Source organism: Staurois parvus, unplaced genomic scaffold (assembly GCF_062004578.1).
Source record: "Staurois parvus isolate SC_StPar_1 unplaced genomic scaffold, SC_StPar_1.0 ptg000440l, whole genome shotgun sequence".
Lineage (NCBI taxonomy): Eukaryota > Metazoa > Chordata > Amphibia > Anura > Ranidae > Staurois > Staurois parvus.
The window spans coordinates 342,203-354,816 of NW_028318236.1; the positions used below are offsets into that span (position 1 = coordinate 342,203).

Consider the following 12,614-nt stretch of genomic DNA (forward strand, 5'->3'; position numbering starts at 1 on the left):
CAGTGATAATCCAATATCAACTTAATGTCAATCTTGAAAACAAACACCCATGTGCAAATCCGACACCAGATGAAATGAATACACTCACCAGAGCTATATGCTGATTATATTATAAACCAGCATGATAGCATTTTGCTCTGGGAGCAATGATCTGCAGGATATCCCAGTAGAGGAACAGCAACCAATAGTGATCCAATCAGCACATATGGAACAGCTAGGCAGCACATATGGAACAGCTAAGCAGCAAATGATCTTCCAATAACATGGGTAAAGCTCCTGCACTGCGATCAAACAGCCGACAGCTAGGAGGAACGTTCCAACGTCACATCCACTAGGCCAGGTCCAACGCGTTTCATCACTTGACGTCTTCAAGGGGAGGAAGACGTCCCTCAAGTGAGAATTTCCCACTGTGACTGACTGTGCATTTTGCAGATCTGCGGTCTCTAATGACAGCATGATTATAGGAATTGGGACCACATCTGAAGTGCACATCCTCTCTATTTACAAGGATGTTTATAAACATGCTACTAGAAACACAGATGCCCCAACAGGGCATTTAACTATAAACACCAATCAGGAGTTAGTTTAAGAAAAAGGCTCACTTTAAAACAACCCTTTCCATAGGGAACTCTGACACCAGCAAAAGAGACAGATGCCTGGGGCCCCGCTGTTTGCTATGATTCCTTCCGTTGGCCACTCCATCTCTACTAGAGGGTCCATAAGGAGGAACCAAAGTGCATAGTGGGGGACAACTGACACACCTGGAAAGTATTTAAGCAGGGTGTGAAGCTCTGCAGGAGAGCTAACATTGAAGTTGCCAATCTATGTAATCAAAAGTCGGCATCACAATCTTCTTTTGCTAGTTGCTTTTGTTGCAGTGAGTTTCCCTAATTAAGACTGCCACGGGCACATGCATTTCCTTTTCTTTCACCCTGCTCCATTCAGTTTCTAGCAGTGAAGCAAAGTCCTGTGTGAGCTATGATTTACTAAAGCAGTAACTTTCAAAGGACTATGGCTTCTCCATTTGAAATTGATGATTGGTCCAGCACTGTTACACTGGGTGAGTTCCAAGCTCCTCCATACCTGGAAGTTCCAGGTATCCCTTCAGCTCCCAGTGCTGAGTTGTGGGATATCCAAGGAAGGGTAAGTATACACTGCTGGGGATAATTAAAGCAGACCTGTTACTTTGCTCTGAATGTTTAAAGCACAGGTTTGCCTTGATGGAAAATGATTCCTGGCCATTCTGTTTTCATTTTCTATTTTAGAAACTGAAGTATTGGTGGAGAGCTGGACGAAGAATAATGTTCAGGCATGTAGTGTGGGCAGGGGCGGACTGACCATTTGAGCACTCAGGCACTGCCCAAGGGCCCGGGCTCAGTGGGGGGCCCCATGAGATGCCCCTGGTACCTTTCATTGGCTTTTTCATAGGCTTTTTTGGGTTTGGGTGAGGACACAGGGGCCCCATGATCCCCTATTGCCTGGGGGCCCCATGAGTTGTCAATCCGCCCCTGAGTGTGGGCAACTCCCTATAAACAGGTGGTCACAAGCACAGGGCCTGTCTGGCACACCCCCTGAATGTGCCTTGCTATACATGTTATTGGGTTATTTTTTAACCATTTAATTCCAGTCCAGTGCACTACTTAGTATTTTATTCTGCAACTCCAAGCCCTGATGAAGGGGTGTGGGTAAGCCCCTCAAATACGTAGGAAACTCCCTTGATTCGCAACTAATAAAATCAACTGGACCTATTAAATTTATTTACCAGCAGTAGCTACATGGAGTAAGTAGTGCTGTGTTCCACAGCAGTATGACTGACTTACCACCTTCTGCTGGAACTATATTGAGTTGACCAACGATTTAGGGGCATCTTTGTATTTTTATGAATGAATACAAGGCTTCCTCTGATTGACTGAGGTGAAAATGCAGGCAGATGATACCACTGTTTCCAACTTGGTCATAGGAAGTCTTGTATTCACTGATGAAAATGCAGATTTCCCTGAATGGATGGGAAACATTCAATCCAATTTAATAGAGTTACAGCAGAAGGTAAGTTGCTCATACTGCTGCAGAACACAGTGCCACTTACTGTATGCAGCTGATGCTACCACTTTATATTACAGTGTATACAGTGGTCACATGAGTGTGCAATGGATCAATGTACAGTAGTTTGGACCAACTTGGTCCAAACAAACTACTTAAAGGTATAGAAAAAAAAATGGAATGGAATTCATAACAACAAAGTGTGGTGGTGAAACTCCTATGTTTCTCGTAGAATACAGAAAAGTTCCACCTGTGCTAAGATCTCAGCTAGACAGGCTGAAAACATACATGTGTAAATAGTGAAATGTTGGCACCCAGGAGTTAAATGCAAATAAAAAGTTTTTTATTACACACTCATTGGGATACAAAGGAATTCCAAACACAACAGATGTTGATGCGTTTCTGCCCTTGCGGGCCTTAGCCGTAGCTACAACTAAAGCCCATAAGAGTAGAAATGAGTCAGCATCTGTTATGTTTAGAATACCATCGTATCCCGATGAGTACGTAATAAAGAACTGTTTATTTGCATTTTTTGCTGACCTTTTACTATATAGTAAACCTGGAGTTCTACTTTAAATATAAAATTACTAATTAAACAGAAAAATGCAGTGGGGGAAGGAGCATTCCATACAATTTACCTGCATTGACTTTGCCAGATGCACGTGGGTACCAATTAACTGTTAATGGCACTCCAAATGAATCTCACAACTGCAGTGCATTTTAAGCCTCCAAAACACAGGGTGCTGCAGTGTCATGCAGTTTGGTGTAGTGCAATCTGAAAAAGTGGAGTTTTACTACATTTTCTGCATTCCAGTGCGTTTTGCAGCCCACTTAAAGACCGCAAAGGAATGCACGGTGTGAAGCAGTCCTCAAAGCCATTAACACAACAAATATAATTGCATACAAATTGGTGGAGGGCAGGACCCAAAGGTAAATATAATAATTTCTAATATTAAGAGGCAGCTCTCAACCAAACAGGGTTTCCCTTTGAGTCCTTGCAGGAGTCCCAAGAAAGTGTAAAGGCAAAAATTATGTATGCTAGATTTTTCAATCTTGATAAAAGATCAGTAAGTAAACCCAATACCCTTCAGGGGCTCACAACTTCCCCTTCATCAGGGCTTGGATGTTGGTGGTAATAGGAGAAAATACAGGACAATGTGAGCAAATGATCATTATTATTATTATTCAGTATTTATAAAGCACCAATAGTTTGCTCAGCGCTGTACATTACAAAGGGGGACAGAACATGTGACAGAACAATACCAATACAATGCAAAACATGAGGGGATCGAGGGCCCTGCTCTTTCGAGCTTACAATCTAGGAGGGAGGGGATGGTGGCACAGGAGGAGATAGCTGTGGGGGATGGAGTGGTAGGAAGAGTGGAGGAGGTCGGTCAAGTTAGCAGGGGGTGGGGTAGGCTTCCCTGAAGAGATGGGTTTTCAGGGTTCGCCTAAAGGAGAGTAAGTGATAATCTGATGGGTTGGGGCAGGGAGTTCCAGAGGATGGGTGACACCCTGGAGAAGTCCTGGAGGCGGGCATGGGAGGAGGAGACCAGGGAACTAGAGAGAAGGAGGTCTTGTGAGGAGCAGAGTGTGCATGTTGGGTGGTACTTGGATATTAGGTCAGTGATGTAGTTCGGGGCAGTATGGTGGACAGCTTTGTACGTCAGTGTTAGGATTTTGAATTTGATCCGTTGCGCAATCGGAAGCCAGTGGAGGGATTGGCAGAGGGGGGTGGCGGAGACGGAGCGGTTGGAAAGGTGAATGAGTCTGGCAGCCGTATTCAGATAATGGAGTAGTATAATATCAGTGCGGGTGCCAGTCTGAAAGCTGATATTGGCCTCAAGCACACTGGACGGTGAATGATATCCCTGCGTTTCTATGCCTGCACAAAGGCATGGGCGCACCATCCAGCCCTATAGTAATAGAATGATTGGCCCTTGTATGTATTTGAGATAGGGGACCTTAGATTGTAAGACCCTTGAGGACAGGGACTGATGTGAATGTATAGTATGCAAAAGTGCTTTTCAAATTGTTGGTGCTGTTTAAATACCTGTAATAACTACATAATTAAAACGGAGGTTTCACATATTTGTGCAACATGTTTTGTGTTTTAATTACATCTAGAAGCATAAAAAAAGTTTTAGGAAGCTGTCAAAGCTGTGTTTACCGAATATAATTGTCTTCCTACGCACACAGTTGTCTCCTGCACGCTGAATTATTTGCAGACAGATTCTCTTCAGCCTTAAGGTCACCATAGTTATTAAGGAGGAGACATATGAAGACACTAACTGATGGCTCTAAGATGTTTCCTAAGGATTTCTAAACCTGCATTTTGATGCCTTTGAAGCAGAGAAGGCAGAGCACAATACAGCCTCAGCGCTGGCTTATCTTAGGGTGGCAAAAAGTATTAAAGAGGAGCTATCATCAAATACACTGCTCAAAAAAATTAAAGGAACACTTTGAAAACACATCGGATTTCAATGGGGAAAAATACCATGCTGGATATCTATACTGATATGGACTGGGTAATGTGTTAAAAACGTAAGGATGCCCCATCATTTGATGGAAATGAAAATTATCAACCTACAGAGGTCTGAATTCAAAGACACCCCGAAAATCAAAGTGAAAAAATGATGCAGCAGGTTAGTCCATTTTGCTGAACTTTTATTGCAGCAACTCAAAATGGTACTCAGTAGTTTGTATGGCCCCCACGTCTTGTATGCATGTTCCAGTGTTCCATGTTTACTCTGTCTAAGGCTGGTCATACACGAGTCTTTTTTTTTTCATTCAACCAGGGGGTTGCACAAAAAAAATGATTCATTTCCTCCATCCACACAATCAATGTGGATGGGGAAATCCCTCCCTCCGTGCTATTGTATTCTGACAGAGGGGAGACTTCCCCACCGTCAGAACACACTGAGAATTTTCAAGCAAAAATTTTCCAACAGGCTGGTTGACAGATCAACTTGTGTACAACCAGCCTACATATATATATGTATCAAAATTCATCCAATCCCTGCTGAACTGGTTGAATTTCAATCCATGTATGCAGGGCTTCTTTTCTCAGAGAATATGTGAAGGAACGGCCCCCTCTAACTCACCCCTTGTCTCCATTCCCTATGCACCTCTGAGCACCGTCCCTTGGCTTCACCCCTACCACCCCTTTTAGACCCCCCCACAACAATGGACTCCTCTACAAAATACCACCCCACCCCAGCAACATTAAACCCCATGCAGGAACAACAAATCCCGCTGCAGCCAGCATTAAGGCTCCATTCACATCAATGCATTTTTTGGTGCTTTTTAAAGAAATGCACTACAGTCCATTTAACATGGTTTACTTTCTATGCTTTTTTGAGCTGCTGCATTTTTGGAAAGGGTCAGGGATTTTTTTAAAAGCAAAAAGCAGCCTTTTTGCTACAATAGAGTTAAATGGAGAAGCTGCTGGAATGCATGGTGGTGTGTTTTTGCCTCATTTTGCATTCTTAATCTGCCCAGCAGCAAAAAAAAAATCACACCTTAACGAAAAGCAAACAAACAGCTGAACAGAACACAAAACACTGAAAAAATTTGTAAAAAATACATCAAAAATGCGTGTGGAGAAATGCAAAACAAACTTCAAAAAGCACTGGAGAAAGCATCAAAAGCAAAATGCATATATGTGAGCCAAGCCTAATAGACTCTCCGGCAGTCAGCAACAGAAGGCCTCTCCCTCAGCAGTAGATCTCTCTCAGCAATATATTTCCACCAGCAACAATATATCCCCCGATGTAAAAAAAGGATCCCGTCCAGTGGCAATAGATAGCAAGCATCAATAGACCTTCCAGCACACCCCAGTACCCCTGGTGATTACATACACTCAGTGCTGGAGGTGCGGAACTGTGTTTCCTAGCGTTCCCGCTGAGAAAAAAGCCCTACATGTATGGCTGGCTTAAATGCTTATTAAGGGAAATAAACAAAGATTATTCATCAGACTGGCATGATAGTGATGTAGCGCTGAAGTTGATAGCGACGAAGCTACGAGGGGCGTGGCGTAACGCATAGAAGCGACGTGGTGACGTGTCACGCACTTCCGGTCCAGCGCCATCTTAGTACACCAGAGAGTTCTCAGTACACCCATGTGAGGTGACACAAGCAAATTGTACTTCTGCTGAAATGTGAGTGTGTACTTGGCAGCAGGGACGGACTGACCATTTGAGCACTCGGGCACTGCCCGGGGTCAGTAGGGGGCCCCATGAGATGCCCCTGGTACCTTTCATTGTCTTTTTCCTAGGCTTTTTTGGGTGTGGGCAAGGACACAGGGGCCCCATGAGTTGTCAGTCCACCCAGGCTTGGCGGTTTTCTTCTTATTAAACTTTACATACAGTGTTGCACTATGGAGGATCTCTGTTTTTCTATTGTATGACTCCAAAACATCATGAGTATATATGAGTATACACATGGCTACCTGGCCATGGAGGAATAGTGGAAGGTGGAGGAAAGTTTACTGAAGGTTGTGGAGTTCATCCTTGCCTGGAGAGACCGTGTAGGATCCTGGGTGATCCGCAAGGCTTTTTGGCCCCTGTGGGTGGCAGGGGGAAGGTGAGCGGGCTGCCTGCCATATAGGAGTATTACTCACTACCTGCACCGGCACAGGAGCATGCTGTTTATCATTGTTTGTGTGTGCTGTTGTTACACAAGCTAGACACCGAATATAGTGGACATTTATCTCACTGCTATTTATATAAATCACCTATTTAATGTGACCCATATCCCTATATAGGAAATCACTGTGTGTCACGGCAATGTTGAAATGGTCACTTGGATATATATATATGTTTGATTTATACTGCACTAATCACCTATAAATGTCACAAGTATAAGTTTGGTTGACTTTATATTGATATCAATATTGTGGAAGCAGTGTTGTACCTAACATAGGGGTTATAATATCAACTTCAGCGCTACATCACTATCATACTAGTTTTATCTAATTTTCCATCTAAAGGTGAGGATTGGATGTTAGCTGCTGTTTCACTAGTCCTAGCAGGCATAGCAGCGCAGAAGGATTTATTACATATTCATCAGACTGGCTCCTGCTAGTTACATGGCTTGATTTAGCAGCTTATTCTACCTTTCTGACATATTTATGGAATAACATGGTGCAACCGGTGACTTACACTCAAAGGGTTCCGTATGTCCATTTTTCATCTGTCCGTTTACGGATGAAAAATGGACACCCATGTATTTCTATGGACTAGCAGATGTAAACAGATGATCATCTATTTACATCTGTTAATGTCCGTATCCGTTAACATCTGTTTTTTGGATCGGAAGTAAACTATTTGTCTTTTGTAACAAAAAAAGGAATGGACAAAAAACAGATGTAGACGAATGTAGACGGACAAAAAATGGATCTAAACAGATGTAGATGGATGTAAACGGATGAAAAAAGGATGTTATTGGACATATGGTCCGTTTTTGCATTGGTAAAGAATGTAAAAAATGGATGTAAAGTGATGAAAAACAGATGTAAACTGATGAAAATGGATGCAAACTGATGAAAAACTGAAGAAAAACTGATGTAAACTGATGAAAACTGATGTAAACTGGTGGAAGACTGATGTGAACTGATCTGTTTTTTCTTGGAAAAAAAACGTGACTGAACTGATGAAAAAAAAAACGGAACTCCCATGTGAAAGGACCCAAACCATTCAGACATTGATTAGGTCAGGAACTCTAATCAGTGTCAGCTGGTGAGCATCATGTACTTGTTTGTTTCTGGGAGATGGAAATCTTTCAAGACTGACTTTGCAACTCAGAGAAGAGTGACCGATTGTTGGAAGATGTGAAAAGATGTGTCACAATACAATATATATCATTAGTATCTCTCTCATGATTCCCCATTCTGACCAATCAATAAGGCAAAGCACACGTTGCATGATACATTTTCTTTACCCCACAGAAACCTATTCCTACTAGGAAAGGGTTAATTGACTGTGTTTCAGTGCCCCCCCCCCCCCCCCCCCAGGCCTTTCCTGGTCCTACAGTATGTCCCCCATTTTTAAAATGTTAGTTCACCTTTGTAGAAAAAATTAAGAGGAGATCTAACACCCTAGACATTCCCTCCCTTCCCCATCACTGCACTTTCCTCTGTGGATGATACAATTTCACTGCCCATGTGGTCTGAAGTAGCAGTCATGGGGTTTGAAAACTACACTGTTTTTTCTCCTCTTGGATGGATCAGATAGGTTCTGAATGGTCAGTGCGGTCTCATGCCCATGCTGATCAACCAGAACCACTCTGAGCCATCCTGATATCCCCTAGGAAAGAAGAGGAAGAACAGCATGGTTTTCAGACTCCAGGACTGTTGCACCACACAGTGTGGATAGAAAAACTGCATCACCCACAGAGGTAAGTGCAGTGGGGACTGTGAGGGTGGGGAGAGTGTAGGGTGTTAGTTCACCTTTTCATTTTTTCCAAAAAGGCGAAATAACCCTTAAACCACTCTTACTGTCTGCAGTCTACGCCCATTTTGTGTTTCATGTCTGTAGTCTATTACCTTTTGATGTAGTATTTCTTCGGTCTTAGGCAGCTTTGCATAGATGTAGCAAGTGAAAGAATAAACCTCCCTGTGATGCTATTACTAGGCTGCAGCTAGAGGGTGCTCTAATGATTTGTAGTGTGACTTCAGGAGACTAATACCAACAAGCTCACATTAAAGTGTTTATAACCCGGGACCCTGTATTCACTATACCTGGTCTCCCACAGTACACACAACGTGGAAATGAAATTCTATAGTTACAATTATTTTTGTAAAAATAAACTACTAAATACCTTTTCTCATCGGCAGTTTATAGCAGTCTTGTGACCTCTATCAGTGTCCTGCTGAGCACTAGTTACAGCTTGTAGGAGGAGTTTTCCTTCTGTTCTGACTGTCCTATGAGGCTGTATAACCCCTGACCCTCTGTCTGGACAGTGCTGATTGGCTCTTTGCTGATCACATTTACCCTCCCAAGAAAAAAGAAAACTCTGTAGCTATACACACTAAACTGAGCGTGTGCAGAGTGAGGCCTAGAGTTCTGTACTATCAGCAGACGGATTGGGGATAGTAGAAGATGGAGAGGACCAGAGAAGTCAGGATCAAACAGCCTTTTTGCACAATGTGTAGGATTAACCCATTAGGTTCCACAGTGAGTATACCAAACAATCTTTACTGCATATACAGACTGATTTTACTGTTGTGGGTTTAGTAAAACTTTAAACTCGGAATGCAAGTGAGCAACATGTGTTTTTTGTGTCCTCTTTAAATACAGGTTAGTCACGCTTGGTTTATGCTATCTTTGTTCAGTTTTGTGTTTGTTCTGACATTTGCTTTCTCTGTTTAGTTTCCTATATGTTAAAAATGGTAATTCTCAATACAAATGAATGCGCTTTAAGATGTGGCTTCTGCTGCCACCAAAGTAATTATCTGTATAATGTGATCCATTTCTGTTTAACACATTAAACTCAGAATGCAAGTGAGCAACATGTGTTTTCTGTCTCCTCTTAATACAGATACTGCAAATTGCATCACTGTCATATCTCGTACTCAGATCAACGATAATCCTGTAACAGAGAAAGCTACGAGAGTATTATGTGTAGCCCTTTGGCCTGTATCAAATAAACTGCACACCCCTAGTCTAACCCGTCCTCACTCTGCAAAACATTATTCCAGGTATTTATATAGCACTGACAATTTACAAACCACCCTTGAGGAGCTTACAGTCAAAGATCCCTAGCTCACATACTAAGGCCAATTTAGAAAGGAGGCAACTAAACCTACCAGTAAGTCTTTGGAGTCTTGGAGGAATCCCACACAAGGAGAACATGCAAATTCCATGCAGGTAGTGTCCTGGTTGGGACTCAAACCAAGGATCCCAGTGCTGTAAGTCAGCAGTGCTAACCACTAAGCAACTGTGTATATCTGTGCCCCTGATGGAGAGATTTTCCATAATTTCCTGCCTACCCAATCTACGCAGTAGGGACAAAAACACATCAAGATCCAACATAGATTCTAACCCTTCCTTACTCTATTCAAAATTAGAATGTTTTGGCTGCCGTCACACTGTAACAACTGAACAAACTTTCAATATAAATTAACCAAAGGAAACCAAATATTTTTCTTCCATATTACGAACCACGATGCCCAGTTGCCTAATTCTACAATTAACCAACAGCTATACAAACTATTTCTTTTCTTAACAGGAAAAACAAACCCAAACGTTGTTTTCCTATGAATGGCTATGTTAATATATAACCCAGTTCACAATGATAAATAGCTAACGATTGAATAGTCAATGACTATGCTTAGAGTGGCTCATCTCCACCTTCACAGCCATATATTACTCAATTAATTATTAATGCCCAAGTGCTCGGGCTATTTAACATGCCGGCTAGTTTATTCCACACAATCTGATGGAACATCCTGAGTTATCTGTTTTTGGCTAGCCGTCCTGCGGGAAGATGGTATTCTCATTCACTTATTAATAGCTTGCATCTTATTTCAAGCCTATTAAGGCCAAGATGATAAAAGTTCATTGGAAGAAGGTGCTCGGAAATATCCATTGTAACATAATGGCTTTTAGTTAATCAGTTTTATGATGAATGTTTCACCTAAACAATAATCATTCTCAGGGGCGACTTTTATCAACAATGGCAAACTAGAGGTCGCCTAATCAGAGACAAATAGCGCCGGCGGTTATTAGTAAAGCCCATCGTATTTATCATGCAGAAGGCATGTAATATTAAGCATCGTTCTAGGTATTTGCAGTAAATGACCACCTATTAATAACCCGTGGAACTTTGCTTATCTCAGGAATTTAATGAAGCTTCTGTCCCAGTTGTATGTTCGAGTTATGAGCATTTTGCATAGAGTACAGTTAAATGGAATGAAAGAAAGCACAAGGAACATGACCTGCGGCCCTTTTGTGCTTGTGATGCAGGTTTTGGAAGCAGCGAGGGATAGGATCGGTTTATTTTTGTTACAGAATACAAAACCAGCGTTGAACTGGGACTGAAACACCCCACAGGTGCATAACTGCCAACACAACCTCTTTCCAGGAGAAGGTAATGTTTCAGTGCTGCTTTTTCTCCAAGTTCTAATTACAATCTACTTGGCATGAGTTGTTAGGATTACATTAAAGTACACCTGTCATAAAAGAAATGTGGGTCTCATTACTGGCTTTGCTAGCTGCCTGACTAAACTGGCTTTAGTACTTTTCAGAAATGGATCCACAGAGGTGGTTCTGTCCAAATGAGGAAGAAGGCATTATCATTTTAATGGGTGAGCACCCTTTCTATGTACCCTTTCTGTGTGGTTGTGTTTGATGATGTCAAGCCAACAATATCAGCCATGTCTATGCTATCATCATTTTCAACCTTTTTTTAGCTGTAGGACCCTTTAAAAAGAATGAAACATCTCAAGGCACCCCATTCTAAAATGCAAGAAACATGAAGAAACCTGAACCCGGGATGATACACATAACCACCTTGATAAAATGAACTTCATATCAGAAGCCCACCTTCATATCAGAGGTTCACCCATCACATCAGACCTCTACCCATCACATTAGAGCCCCCCTCTTAACATCGAAATCCCCCTTCACATCAGAGACCCCCATTACATCAGAGACCCTCAAACATGAGAGTCCCCCATCACATTAATGTTGTAACTATAGATCAGAGGCACTCTTTACATCAGTCCCCCCCGAACCCATCAGAGCCCCCCCTATACATCAGAGGCCCCCTATACATGAGTGCCCAACATCACACCTGAGTTGCTCCTATACATGAGCCCCCCAATCATATCACAATCCCCTATCACATCAGGGACTCCCCATCATATTAGAGTCCACTCATCACCCAGAAGCCCATCACATCAGAGCCCCTTAGTCACACACTCCCCCATCACAGAGTCCCCCAGTCACACAGTCCTCATCAGTGCTCTACCTTTTAGTTCTAGAAACATGGTAGAGGGCAGAAGAAGGTACGAAGTCTGGAGAGGGAGCCCTTCTGCCTTCTCCTGAATGCTAGCGGCTGCCCTGCACGCCACCTGTCCTTGATCAGCCATGTGTTGCCATGGTTTGGTAAGCCAGACGTCATCTCCATAGCAATAAATTACACTGTGAATCCTGACCCTAGAACATCACTGCTTGGTATGGCCCTGGCAGCTCATGACACTGATCCAGGGCAAATTAGGTCCTGTGCTTGCAGCACTGGGGGAACCCAGATGACACCCTGGTTGAAAAACACCCCTCTATTTCTCCTGGTGATCATTGTCTGCAACATAGGAAATGAGAAAAAAATCTGAGTGATGATCAGGGCAAGAGGAGAGGGAAAATCTTTCAATAGGGACACATTTTCTATTGAAAATTGTCTAACATGGGAATCTCATTCACAGTTCCAATGCAAGAAGTGAAGGGAAATCTCCCCAGCAGGACACAGACAGTAAAGCTCCATTCACACTTGTGTGACTTCAAAATTGTGCGATTTTCATTGCAACTTTACAGTTGATGTAACTTTGATGCAACTTTGGATGAGTGCGACTTTGA

General features: G+C 42.5%; 1 protein-coding gene across 1 annotated transcript in view; it reads right to left on the reverse strand.

Moving 5' to 3' along the window:
* LOC149454008 (contactin-5-like) overlaps positions 1–12,614 on the reverse strand; it is a gene marked incomplete at its 3' end in the record, with an annotated part of 1,251,777 nt that overhangs the window by 279,009 nt on the left and 960,154 nt on the right. The gene's annotated exons all lie outside the window — the stretch shown is intronic.